General features: G+C 37.9%; 1 long non-coding RNA gene across 1 annotated transcript; it reads left to right on the plus strand.

Annotated features, from left to right (window-relative positions):
- The first annotated feature begins 12,463 nt into the window (after window positions 1–12,463).
- On the plus strand, window positions 12,464–13,426 carry LOC308389099. Its single transcript, XR_013970215.1, has 2 exons — window positions 12,464–12,588; window positions 13,178–13,426. It is a non-coding gene; the product is annotated as an uncharacterized lncRNA (long non-coding RNA).
- Window positions 13,427–14,888: the final 1,462 nt, after the last annotated feature.

The raw sequence follows: 14,888 nt of genomic DNA on the forward strand, positions 1-14,888 counted from the left end.
GGTCCATCATGGTGGCTCACTCTGAACATAATCTGGTAAACAGGTTTTTGTTGTGTTTTCTGATGTGTGCTTGTGTGGGTGGAGGTGTGAGCCTTTTCAGAGGTTACAAACACTATTTCTCATTTTTGTTGTTTGTTTTGTGATTGTCCCTGCAAAAACACACATTTATATTATCTTCTCATGTTTTAAGCAAGTAAGAAAAAAATCATTTTCTCTACAGCAGTTGTTTAAATTATTATTTTTTATATATAAAATCACACAAATCTAATAAACTAACTGTCAGTGTCAAGATATTGTGTCATTTTATATACACTGAACAAAAATATAAACGCAACACTTTTGTTTTTGCTCCCATTCCCCATGGGATGGACGTAGAGACCTAAAATTCATTCCAGATACACAATATAACCATCCCTCCCAAACAGTGGTCACAAATCAGTCCAAATGTGTGGTAGTGGGCACATCTGCTATATTGAGATAATCCATCCCACCTCACAGGTGTGCCACATCAGGATGCTGATCTGACATCATGAGTAGTGCACAGGTGTACCTCAGACTGCCCACAACAAAAGGCCACCCTGGAATGTGCAGTTTTTTGCGCTATTGGGGGTCTGGGGACCCAGAACCGGTCAGTATCTGGTGTGACCACCATTTGCCTCATGCAGTGCAACACATCGCCGCATGGAGTCTATCAGATTGTCAATTGTGGCCTGTGGAATGTTGGTCCACTCCACTTCAATGGCTGTGCGAGGTTGTTGGATATTCGTGGGAACTGGTACACGCTGTCGTATACGCCGGTCAAGTACATCCCGAACATGCTCAATGGGTGACATGTCCGGTGAGTATGCTGGCCATGCAAGAACTGGGACATTCTCAGCTGCCATCTGCCCTGAACAATGTGAACCATGATTCATCCGTGAAGCGCACACCTCTCCAACGTGCCAGACGCCATCGAATGTGAGCATTTGCCCACACAAGTCTGTTACGGCGACGAGCTGGAGTCAGGTCAAGACCCCGATGAGGACGACGGGCATGCAGTTGAGCGTCCCTGAGACGGTTTCTGACAGTTTGTGCAGAAATTGTTTGGTTGTGCAAACCAATTGTTCCAGCAGCTGTCTGGGTGGCTGGTCTCAGACGATCTTGGAGGTGAACCTGCTGGATGTGGAGGTCCTGGGCTGGTGTGGTTACACGAGGTCTGCGGTTGTGAGGCCGGTTGGATGTGCTGCCATATTCTCTGAAACGCCTGTGGAGACGGCTTATGGTTGAGAAATGAACATTCAATGCACGGGCGACAGATCTGGTTGACATTCCTGCTGTCAGCATGCTAATTGCACGCTCCCTCATTGCTTGTGGCATCTGTGGCATTTTGCTGTGAGACAAAACTGCACATTCCAGGGTGGCCTTTTGTTGTGGGCAGTCTGAGGTACACCTGTGCACTACTCATGATGTCAGATCAGCATCCTGATGTGGCACACCTGTGAGGTGGGATGGATTATCTCAATATAGCAGATGTGCCCACTACCACACATTTGGACTGATTTGTGACCACTGTTTGGGAGGGATGGTTATATTGTGTATCTGGACTGAATTTTAGGTCTCTACGTCCATCCCATGGGGAATGGGAGCAAAAACAAAAGCGTTGCGTTTATATTTTTGTTCAGTGTATAAAAATCCAAAGCTCTTCAACATCAATTTTCTATTGTTTCTCATCAGTTTATCTCTTATCTTGAAAAGTTATTTCAGTCTTAAACAAACAAAGATTTTAGTTTAGTTAAAATATATTGGATACGTTTTTTTCTTTTTTTTTCTTTTGACTTTGTGGATTTACTGTGAGAAGTTCATTGCAACACACATCTTGAGACATAATTTTGAAATTATACTAAGCTGTCCTATAATAGCATAGTGCAAAGTTATGTTCACACTCTCTGTGTTCTTTAGTAACAGTTGGGTCCTACCAAATAAGAAAGTTCATATTATCACCACTTAAATAAGTGTATAAATGTATTTATATGCTAACCATGTCCCATGTACCAGGAATATGCTAAAAGTTTGCCCTGGATGGCTTTTTGAGATAACAGAGTGCTAAGCTAACAGCTAATGCTCGCAACTTTAATTAGCAAGCTACATCCATAAACTGGGAGGGTGAATTATAATAACACCACCCTACTAGAAAGAAAGTTGTTAGAAAGAATGAGACTAAATATATATAGTTATGACGACCTGAGTCTACGTACTGCCACTGCTGGAGCTTTAAATCTGGATTACAGCCAGAGTAGAAGAGGTTTCGAAAAGTACCATGCTGAGAGAACCAATTATTGGAAATATATATTTGTTACCTTATTTGGGAGAAAGCTTCTAATAAGCCTTAGGATGGCTCAACATGACAAAGTTTTCTTCGTAATGGTACAGTCTCACACAGTGACTGGAGACTGTATATAATTATTGTCACCATGAACTTGTGATTTAATTTCCTTAGAAATGGTTCCTTTGAAGATAAGGACCAGTCAGTTGAAGTTTGAATTCCTCAGCAAATAGTGACATGTTTGCTGCAGATGGTAATTTAACTTGCGCTCAGTTGCCGTACTTTTATACCAGTTTGCTATCAGCTGAGTCAAGTCCCGTGTTTGCAAAAATTGGAGATGCAGTCTTATTTTATCTTTAGCATGACTGAGCCGTAACATTTGCATAGTGAACAAACATATATTCTTTCTTTTCAGTCATTAAATTTCTACTGTGTGTCAAAGCCAGTTTTCATGTGCTTTTCCAAAGGCCAGCCAATGCAGGCTCTAAATTTCTTTGAAGAAGTTTGAGTTAAGGAAACGTATGAAACTTCTCTGAAGTTCCAGTGACGAATGGTGTTTTCGAGCCTTGTGGTGAAACAAGATCTTATTGGAAACACGACTTGATAATTGTAGGAAACTCTTGTTCTTAATGAATGGGAATTGAATCTAAAACTGGGTTGGTATCTGTCCCTTGCTTGGCCCACATAGTGGATTCAGAGGAAGTCTTAGTACAGAGTTTAAAGCCTTTAAAGGATTAGTCCACCTCATATTTAAAGTCTTTCTATCAAAGTGTGTAATCCTCTACCACAGGCCTACTGGGAGTCTGAACTCTGCTGAAGATCTGAACATCTTTCAGCTTCAGCCAGCTCGTCTTTCTCTTCAAAGCCTTGGGATGATCCAAAGGTCATGACTTCTAACCTTTGCCAGAATCATCAAACTACCACTTCGACTCCAGCACCTCATCCCGTCAGCTGATGTTCACATCTCAAAGAAATCGTTTGTTTTCCTTTTTCTTACTTTCGTTTGTTACTTAATTTTTTTTTGTTTCATTTCTTACTTATTCAATGAAGAAAGCTGTTTCTTTTTATTTGTTCACATTTCTGCTCATTTTCCTTCATTGCCTTCTTTTTTTCTTCTTTTTCTTGTAGTTATTTTGTGTTGACTTTTGGTCTTTGCTTCCTTAAGTTTCTTCCCCCTTCTTGGTCATCTTCTTCTTTCCTTCTTTGTTTTTTTCTCAGTATGTGCCTTAACTGTCTGAACTCCTTTTGCTGTCCTTAAACTTCCCCTTTTCTGTTTCCCCTCTGTACTTTCCTGTCTCTCCTCTACTTTTAACCATCCTCACTCATTTGTAACTTTTGTGACTCTTTTATGTTCCTTTCTTCACACCCGTTCCTTCTTTTCAGACTTCTTCTTTGCTACTTTGCTGTTTCTTACTTTTCCACCTGTATCCTTCCTCTTACTGATGGTGTGCATGATTTCCACTTCCTGGGAGAGTCCCGTTCCTTCTGGAGGATTTGTATATTGTAGTTTTGACACTTTTACTCTGAAGCCTCCGCATTCACATAAATCCAAAAAAGAAAAATCAGCAGCTTCCAGGTTCTCTCTTCCTCCTCCTGCTTCATCCCTGACTCCTCTCTTTCTTTCTTCTCCTGTTTCCCTGTCGGAGGAGAAGTCGACACCTCCACGGCTGTAATCACTTTACTACTGTTTTTGTTCACGGTAAGTGGACTAAATATTTGGATGCTCATAAGCAAAGCAGAATAATTGAACGTGTGATTTGTGGCAGCTGGCTCTGAGTCTATGGGCTTGTCTCGGCATAATGAAAACAGCTAGCGAGCCGTTGTAAACAAAAGCAACTTGTTATGTTGCAAACCCCTCGCTGTGCTTTGCTGTGTGTGGGAAACAACTAATTTTCTTGATGGCGTACTGTAATCATGGCGAAGCTTTACCACGCGCTGTGCTGAGTACTGCAGCGCTTATTAATACAGAGAGAGAGTCAGTCCACTCCTGGCAGAGCTACTATTACCGTAAACACTTTAAAGTGTGAAGAGAGAGAGAACAACACACCAACCTGAATTATTATAATTATTAGGTGAGTCCAAAGCGGCGGACTGGGCCGGCTGGAGGACCTGAGCCTATTTACAACCGCCGCTGGAGCTTTAAATTTGGATTCCAAGACTGAGGAGTTGGCCTGTTATGAGAGTACTCAGGCTTCTTCAAAATCACAGAATAATTATAATAATAAAAATAATTACAGTAATAATAATAACGTAGGTGAAAGAGTTTCTCTCCAGCCAACAAGCTTGTCGACTCAACAGGAAACTCTGTGTCTCCTGTATGGTTCACTCTGTGACATCAACTTACAAAACTAGAATAATTAACTGGACAGTTTGAGCAAAATAATCATAATAGTCAAAGAACATGTATAATTCCAGCATCAGAGAACTGAGTTATCTCAGTTCAACTAACAATAAAAACAAAAGTTAGAAGAAAATAAAAGGATGAAAGATGTTTCAAGCTGAATTTCTTTTAGCCATTCACACCTTAGTGTTTGGAAACCAGAGGTGAAGGTGAATGCAGCTGAGAAACTGAGAGACACTGTGATATAGTATATAAAGTATAATACTGTGTACAATGACACCTGAAATCCACAATGAAGACGATCAGGAGGTAGAGCCGGTACTCATACCAAGTTTCTCTCTGACGAATCCATTGAAGTGTGAATGTTAGCTAGTGCTTAAGCATAGAGCATAAAAATGCGTTAATGAGTGTGTGAATACTAGACTGCTCAGAAAGAGTAGAAACATGCTCTATAACGACCACTTCGTTTAACAAATCAAGTCAGCCAAAACTAAGTATGCCACTGGCTTACGCTCAGTAAGATCTACTAGGTCAAGGCAGGTAAAACAATACTTGCCAAACTCTCAAAGACTAGCAAAGTGGTGACTTTTCAGAGAAGCAACATATTGTAAAAACAAAATAATAGTGACAATCTACTTTAAAATTTACCATTAAACGAACCCGAACTGTATAGTTTCCTGTTTCATTGGTTTATGACTTGGTGCTATTGACTCTATAGATGTCAGGTCACCATTTCAATACCAATATTTCAAATGAGTCATTTATACTTACATGCTGCAACATAAAAAAAACCCATTAGTTATGAGACGTTGTGGCGGCTCTGTTATGCTGTGGGCGGCATTTGCCACCACAGCATAACAGCATAATGATTTGGGTCCACTTGTTCCCTTCAGGAACGGTCTAAAATGTCAATCCAATTAAACACCCACTGGAGATGTTGAGCTGGCATTCTAGACAGCTCAGACTGGTTGAATTGGCTGGATGGTACTCATGTCTCCAGAAGAATTTCAGAGACTTGGAGAACAAATGATAAGGTCTTGAAACTGTTTTAGTGGCACGTGGTGAGCCACCTCTTAACATCTACTAGATCACTGTCTAAGCCACAGGCTAAACAAATCTAGCTTCACAAAGGAGAAGATTTAGAATTTCAAATTCAAATCAGTGTAATTTCACCCTAAAAGCTACGAGTTTTGAAGTTTTTATTTGGAGATGTGAAAAATTGGACAAATTACATATAAAGAAGTAGATCTGAACCTAAAGCTTACACCATGCCTTAAAAAGGCAGTGGTTTAAGTGGCCAGTCATTTCAAATTCAACATATCTGTCATATATATATTTAGGCTGATGTTCCTTAGATTCATTCACTGAATTCCAACTTTATACAGTCCTGATCAAAAGCTTAAGTTCAGTTCCAGACAGTAGATGTTCTTTGTGTGGCCGTCTTCATCACTTGGAGAAATGTTCCCACTCACCTCATGGAAACGCTTGCATCAAGAATGCTGCAATGGGTTTTTTTTGAAGGTGGGGTCCTAAACTTTTGGTCATCTGTAAAACAGCCTGTTTCACTTTAAGTATTGTTTTCAATAAATTACATGCTCAAAAAATGTTTTTGTCTCACTCCCATTTCTTCTTGTTGCCTGTTTAAGCTCCACTTCGAACCTTGTAAAATATGATTTTTTTTGCTATTTTTCAAGTGGTCTTTTGATCAGGACTACACCAAGTACTGTGCTGTACACTGTGTAGTATAAAGACAGTATGAACCATGATAGCTTTTGAAACTGTGAACATATTGTTGATATACAATATGTACATATTTCACTGTTTGGGGGAGGTGAAGTCACCCTCTACAATGCATGCAACAAAAAATAGTTATTATTTATTAGTTATCCATTTATTAGAAATAGAATTAAAATTTGAATAATTTTTCTATTCTCGTGTACTAATATTATTTTAATAATATACAATTAACATAACACAAGGTTCAATTACTTTTGTGAAAAAAACTGTAAGTAGAATTGTCCTTCAAGACTTTCTTATTTTGAGTACATTTTTAGAGACTGTACCATTTCACTTTCAGTACTTCAAATTCTACTGGATTATTTTTAACCCAGATATCTGTACTTCTACTTAAGTTAAGAAAGTCTGTACTTTTGCCCCCTCTGGAGAGCAGAAAGAGGTGGGATAGAAGCACAAATGCACTGTGGAATTCAACAGGAAAAATTAAACAGCATAACAGAACCAGGTTTAGAGAGGCTGGCCACAAGCCTGCCTCAGTTGCAGAAAAACAAAACAAAACAGAGAAAATTCAAAAATAAGCAATATATGGACACATTCACTCTGAGAGGGAGCCTCCATGTGGAACAAAGAAAAAAATATCTGGGTCATATGTAAAATCGGTAACAATAAGATTTTACACCTGTGATTTTGCCAAAACACAACTGGCAAAAGCAAATGTACATCTTCAAGCAATTACCCAACTAATCAACCGTATGTGTAAACAATTTACAGGTGACATTAACATCAATAATCAACTAAAAATGAGATGCAACACTAATAATAATATCAAAAACATTAACAAAAAACAAAAGTAAATCTTATTTAGGGTTGGGGCTTTTCTGTGTAGTTTGCATGTTCTACCCCGTCTGTATGGGTTCTCTCTGGGTATCTCAGCTTCTTTCCACAGTCCAAAACCTGCACTTAGTAGGATTAGGTTAACTGGTAATCACCAATTAACCTAATCAGGTAATTAGGTTAACTGGTTAAATTGGCTGTGGGTGTGAATGTGAAAGATTTTCTGTGTAGCTGCTGTACAGGCCACCACTCTGTCCAGGGGTAGCAGCTGGGACAGGCTCAAGACCCCCTCACAACCCCGAATATAAGAAACAGAAGAAAATGGTTGGGTGGATGGATGGTAAGGTCCTATGATTGCTATATGGAAACATAATTTCCTGGAGGTGGGATTACAATGTGACTGTAGTGTTAAAAAACACAAAGATTTCGGTTATTTTTTCCTCCATCTCATTCTCCTCCTCTCTATGACATCAGAAACAACAAAAAACAAACTATCTATATCTCTACACCTCTCCTCTTTTCTCCTTTAGATAAAAAAAAGCTTCTCTCCTCATCACGTATCCTTGACCTGCACCTGTGGAGGGCTTAGAGCTGAAGAGAAGGAGAGAGAGAGGAGGGGAGGGAAGGGGGTGTCAACCCCTGAGAGGGGTCAAGAGTCAGGGTTGGGAGTCAGGGGTCAAGAGGAAATCCCTTCTGTGGACAGAGAGCCAGTTATCATTCTCATCTAACGGAGCGGCCATCTGTCAATCAGGAAGAGAGGGGAGGGGCCAACAGGTATCGCTGGCCCCTGATGCGGCCACCGCTGTCCCCCAAGGGCCAAAACCTTCTAGAAATACAACTCAGGGTCCAAATGAGGTCGTGGGATTGTTTACGTTGTGCCTCTGTGGCTCGACCCCAAATGATACAGATGAGCACAGAGAGTTTAATCAAGTTTCACTGACCTGAAGATGCCCCGCTCCTCTGATAACTCAACCTGTGTTACACATCGGCTGACTCTGCTCTATAACACATGTGCAGTCACCTGGAGTTCAAGTAGATGCTTTCAAAGGCCTCGTTTTGGCTCAGCATTTCAGTATTTGAACAATTGGGTAACACTTTGTAACAACTATACACTAATAAAGACAAGTAAACAATGAATTAATGAATTAATGTGATTTATAAATGATGGATGAACAATTTCTAAATAAAGTATTAAGTACTGAGATGTTACTTAGGAGCTGTGAACGGTTTATGGTATCATTCAGAAAGCCTAAGTAAATGATTAATGACATATTTAGATGTACATTTCTACATATACAAACTGCAAAATAAGCTATTTGATTGTTAGTATGTTAATCTGGGTTTTATATCTATTTAAATGTAATTTGTGTTTTTTTAGGCAAAGTGAGGAATACTTATATCTTACAAAGCATTTACATTTTGAACTCAAACATCTTAAAAAAACCACACAAAGCATACAGGGATATGCTAAACACACATTTAATCTTTAAATAATATATTGCTCAGGCTTTATGATCTTAATTAATGATTACATAACAGCTCAAAAAAAATATGAACAGTGGTTATGGATTTCCTACTGTGTAAGTATTTTGAGAAATTGTATATTTATTGTGGCCAATATTGATATTTCTTTTATGGAATACCACCCCTGTTCTATACAGGCTGGAGTTTTGAAATTTATGGAACTGCTATTTGCTTTGGGATTCTCCAAAACCCAGCAAACTAAACTTGAGGAATTCTTAAAGAAATTCTAAATATCCATTTTCTGGACATTTTTTTCTTAGAATGCCAGATTAATATCGTGTTTTGGGATGTTTGCACTTGTTTGTGAAATTCTGTGGAATATTTCTCATTGCTTTGTGAAAAAAATATTTTATTTATTTATTTCAAGAAGCTTTAGTACATTCAGGCTACAGTACTGTGTGACTCCAGCTGCAAAGTGTTTCTCGTTCTCTCTTAGACCCCTCCAACATTCTCAGACTCTAGTCAACAAACATTTCAGTTTTTTGCAAAATGTCAGTGAGTTGTGTTTGCATCTTCTAATAAATATTTGCATGTTTTGTATCACTTTGTGCTTTTTCTGTATTGAAGATGAAACTTGACCTTCTAATTTCATTTATAATTGCTTTGTGAGGTATAGATGGTTCTCACACAAAATACTTAACTACTAACTCGGAACTGCCTGAATTAGCCATGAGTGATGAAATAAAAGTAAAACCCCTATTAACGTACTCACAAACAAACAGTTCATTCTATGTACACACATTTAATGGTGTATTTAGTCACTATTATTAATGGTTCATCAGACCATGGACCATAAACAGCTCCTAAATAACTTGTTTGTACTTAATATAATATTTTATTTATAAATAAATAAATATCTTGTAGGATGATAACACAACATAAACACTGAACACACAACATGCCCTGAAGTGTTTGCCGAATTTTCTGTCTCTGCAAATAATCATCTCTGTCATATAAGAAGCGCTTGTGTTACTCTTTTTGTTTACAAAAATATCTTTGAGTAAAGTAAAACTGTACAAATGACCAACCGTTTACCTGATTCTCATGTGTTACAACACAGCTGCACCCAAACAGCTGATGAACGGATCCAGTGCCTGTGTGAAAGTGCTGTGGCTGAACACTTGGGGCTGTTTGTTGATGCTCTAACACACATTTAATCCACTGACCCTTCAATTATCTTGTAACACAATCTGTTCTCACCTGGGCTTGTGCCTCCTTGGCCATGTAAAGGCAAACATTCCCAATGCCAGGCCGAGCCACACGGAACTCCCCGTAGACATCGTTCCCCCTCCTCCATTCTCATCCTCCGGCACATCCCAGCAATCCTTAGATTTAACAAATGTGGTTAGGCCAATCACCTTATGCCTGTTTGAAGCTCAGATGCACTTTTGCAGAAGTTTCCTGGCGCTAATGATCAGATCAGTTATTTAATAACAGCTTGGTCTGTCTGGGAGAATCCTGTCACTGGTTTTCTCAGAGCTCCGAGTCCTGCAGGGATTATAGAACCGGTGACTGTTGCGGTAGCATGAGGAAAAAAACCAAAGCACATCCTTGGGGAAAACAGCAAAACAATAGGAGTGAAACCTGGAGAAACAGGTGATGCATCAGGGACTTTCATTTTTTTTAAATGGGCAAGGCATGTTGGCTTGCCTACAGAAAACCCAAGTGGGCTCCATATAGGCTAGCCCAAAATTGGCCCAAAATTACATAAGACTGAATGTCAGTGGCAACAGGTCTTATGGAAAAATTAATCTAAATTTGAACTTTAAATATTAAAAAGGCTGCCAAAAAGCTCTAAGACAATTCAAGCTGTGGTAAAGAGTAATTGTGGTCATACCAAATACTGACTTTCAAGTTCATCAGAACTGGAAAAACTGTTTTGGTTGTACATACTTAATTTCCACACATTCTTGCATCTGCCTCAATTACTCTGCACCTAATTCCCATTTTCCTATCAGCTTTAAAATAAGCCTACCTTTGCATTCTGATTGGCTGACATGTGCCCCTGGCCCCTCTCCTCTCATTAATCCCTCACATTTCAACTATAAGTATGAGTTTTGCAACACATCTCTCACTGGTATTTGGAGTCACTGATTTGAGAGGTTGAAATCAAAGAGTTGTGCAAATAGTTAAAAAAAAAACGAAAGAAAGAAAATTTGAATTACAGGTTTGCAGGGCTCATTAGGATGTGTGAGGTTTTTTTTTGTTTTGGGTAAATCAGTCTACACATTTGTGAACAAATTCAGAAGAAAAGTAAAGCAAACGTTTCAAAAGTTAGATTTTTTTCTACAAGCTCTTGTTTTGTATTCTGTGACTACACATTCAGTCTGCGTGTAAATATGACATGCACTGTAGGATTTCATTTGAAATATTTTTGCACTTTATAAATTCTCACACGATGTCTAAAGGTGCTCGTGTTTTGCAACATATTTGCCTTCATATTTGAGCCCAACCCAAAGTGAGTCAGTTCGCATAGACTTGTATCAAAATCTCTAAAATTATAGTTTTAAAAAGAATTTTTAAAGCCTGTTATACAAAATGCTTTTGGCCTCTATGATTAGGTCCGCCATTTAAAGCAAGTGCTAAAGATTTTCTTTATATTTCATCCATCCTGACATTGGAGTTAATTGTCACATGTCGGATAGACAGCTGTAACCAAAGTCGTATACTACACCTCACCTGGGCAAAGTGGCATCTGTTAGTGCTTTGTAGAGCAATTTCAACAGGATTACCTGACAAATAATATGACCTGCTGTGAGGTACAGCATGTCCAAGAAGTTTGTACCTCACTGTTGATTATTAACCCTTTAAGACCTACCATAGAACCAAGTCTGCCAGAGCTTATATTATATTTTTACATGCTGTGCAGCCATTTTTGGGAGCATTTCAAGTTGATATACATCAATATAACCACTACAGCCCAAATTTTAATAATATGTATGCATTAAGTGCATAGTAATTACATAAATTGCAAAAAAGTGCAATAAACTACAAAAAAATTGAAAATCGTTTTTGTTTTTTTAACATATATTTCTAGTTAGAGAAATTTAAGAGGCTTATCCCTCAAAACTTTAAATACTAAAAAGTGGCACAAAATAGTTTCCCACCACAGGAAATTTATTTTAAGTGTCTTTATAGTTTTATTTTTGAAATACACCAATTTTCATATACTGCAGGAAAAACAAAAATAAATATTATAATGCAAATTAGCAAAAAAAACAGCATATGCATCGAAACAAACTATTTCCAGCAGTGCAATATGAGTTCTAAGCATCCCAGAAACGACACAGAAAGTCATGAAGTCAAACATAACTTTTAAAAACACCAGTAGAGGCTCATGAGGCCACGATGGTAAAAAACTACATTTCCGCAAAATGACGTCACTTCCGGTTTCGGGCAGGTCATGGCGGACATGCGATAGTTCACGCTGATGGACGTAGGAAGTGTTATGAACAGCTGATCGGATCGGCAAAGCGTGTTTCTGGAATATTATGTTTTTGTTGCTATCACAGCAAATTCAAAAGTGTTAAATTTTTTGGTGTTAATAGTCTCCTTGCAAAAGTAGAGTTAATTTTACTCTAAGTAGAGTCACATTCTTTTAATGTAACTCTGAGGTGTAAAATGATAGTAGTTAAAATCGAGTGTTAAAAATGAGTGTTTCTCTGTCAAATCTGGAGGTGTTACAATGGAAATATTAACTCTTGACCTCTTAACTCTGAACTCCTAGAGGGGCTATGACACCAACAGAGTAAATTCACAGACTCCGCCCCCAGCACGGCTCCAATCGAAGCTGAAGTGAAGCCGTTTCAGAACATTTTGCTCTACATATTTGAGTTGTTTGCCATGCTTGGTAAGTCATTTTTTCAAAGATTGTTTCAATTGTTATTAGCTTTTACTTCTGTGGCTCTTTGGAGTTGAGACAAAGCTGTGTGAAAGGCATTAGCCATGTTGCTCACTGATAGCATAATATTCTGTTTTAGCTAGCTGAAAGGTATTGTTTGCGGGCAAATACCACAGCCTTGAAAAAAAGCTTGCATGTGAATTTTCAGTCAAACTTTTGGTCAAATACACCTAAAACAATGTCTAGAATGTGAAATGTTGGTATAATGGTGCTACTTGAAGCCTGAAAACGATCGCCCAGAAAAAAATAAACGAGCAAACAGCAGTAGCAGACGTCCTGACTGGATTCTACGGTAGCATAGATCCCTCCAGAGTTTTGTGCACACGGTTTAGGTAAAAATGAAAAAGGTTGAGGTTTTACATTTAGTTCAGTATTACCTGTTGCCTGTGTCCTTGTCTTTTGGGAAAATACTTTACACAAGTAATGGCTCAAAGAGGATTCCTTTTTTTTTTTTTTTTTTTAACTGTGCTGCAATTGTTTACTGGATTATTTGTGCCATTAATTACTGTCAACTAATTTTTATTCGATCTCCGCACAGGATATGCTTGTGAAGATGGAATATGGGGGAGAGCAGAAGTGCGTTGAAGTTCCACAAAGGGATGAATGAAGGACATGCATATTGTATTGAAGCAATAAGTGATGAGAATGCTGTTATTTGCATTTACCATGTCAGACCTTTTGATAAACAAAATTCTAATGAAAGTGAGAACATGTACACTGTTACATCTTTCAGAAAATGTTTTGAAATTGTGGTGCACAGTTCAGAATAAATGTTTTTCAAAAACCATTGCATCTTTTTAGTAAATGTTTATTTCCAAAAGAAATTTCTAGAAGTTCAGAACAGTAAAATTCCCGCTTTTTAGAATGAATTAGAAGATAACTCTTACGTAGTTAAACTAAAATACTCTTTGAGAGTTAATATATAAACTCTTAACACCAAGTGTTAAATTATCAACTCCAGACAGATTTGGTGTTTAACACTAAATCAGAGTTAACGTACCAACTCTCCAAAAAGAGTTAAATTAACACTCTCTGGTGTGGACCCATATAGACACTTTAATAGTGTTGAAATCAAATCCGACAGTGTTAATTTGGACATGCTGGATTTGCTGTGTACAAGTGCTTTTCATGCAGTTTTTGCAAAGCTATATGTGGAAGGACACTGTGACATAGGACAAGCTGATGTCATAAGATGTAAGTACAACTCCTCCGGTTTCATATGAAAAAAAAATTATTGCACTAGCTCACGTGGTTGCAGAGCTGCCAGGATTTAAAAATAGTTACGCAAAATGGAGCGTGTCCGCTCCGACCGGCTTTAAAGGGTTAAAACTTGTATATTTTTCTTTGTTCATTGTTTAGCAGTAATGAGCAATGTCCCTGTATAAATCCTTTGCAGAACAACTTTGCTCGCACGAGTAGTTGATTACCACTCTGTCATCCAAAGATTAGAGAATGAAGTTGTGGTTACAAATAACCAACCTGTTTATGGAACATGTTGAATATTTTAGGTAATGTTCACAAGCAATGCTACTACAAACTGGGAACTTCTCTGTGTTGGTGTTCCTAAAAAGATTAGACTACTTTAATAGAAAGACAAAAAACACAACTTCTCTTAAAGATGCAAGCTTAATATTGTGTCGTTAATATCACTAATCATTAACCTCAGAACATCGATTTTTTTTTCAGTACATACACTTATATATATACATACATATACACATACATACAAGAATTTAGTTACTCTGTTACTCAGTTGTATTCTTATATACTCTTTTCCCTCTTTCATCTTCATAGTTCCTTTAACAGAAAGCCTTCAGACATTCATCTTCACCATCTTGTGTTTACTCAGGTGGGCTACCTGGTGTTAGCTTTCACCTTCACAATGCTACTGCTTAGAGAGATTTTAAAGTGATAGGGAAAAAAGTGAGTCTGGTTTCTGCAGTCAGATCAAACACATATAATAACTGTAACTGTAATAACCACTTACTGTAAATGAAACAGTTTCATTGCTTATGCAAAGGAAAGTGTTCTGGTTTCGGTTAAAATACAACATTTTACAACATTAAATACACAGTAGAAAGCTCTATTATCTAGTTTACCAGTTAGTGACACTGTACTAGCGCACATTTCATGCACTATTCTCACAGCAGCTGGAGATGACTTAACTTTAAAATATGACATTTTATCACTTTCTAGAAATGTGTCTTGAACACTAAATAAATGATAATGGTTTGACGTGCAGACTCTGG

Source organism: Rhamphochromis sp. 'chilingali' (assembly GCF_963969265.1).
Source record: "Rhamphochromis sp. 'chilingali' genome assembly, chromosome: 21".
In the NCBI taxonomy this organism is placed as follows: Eukaryota; Metazoa; Chordata; class Actinopteri; order Cichliformes; family Cichlidae; genus Rhamphochromis; species Rhamphochromis sp. 'chilingali'.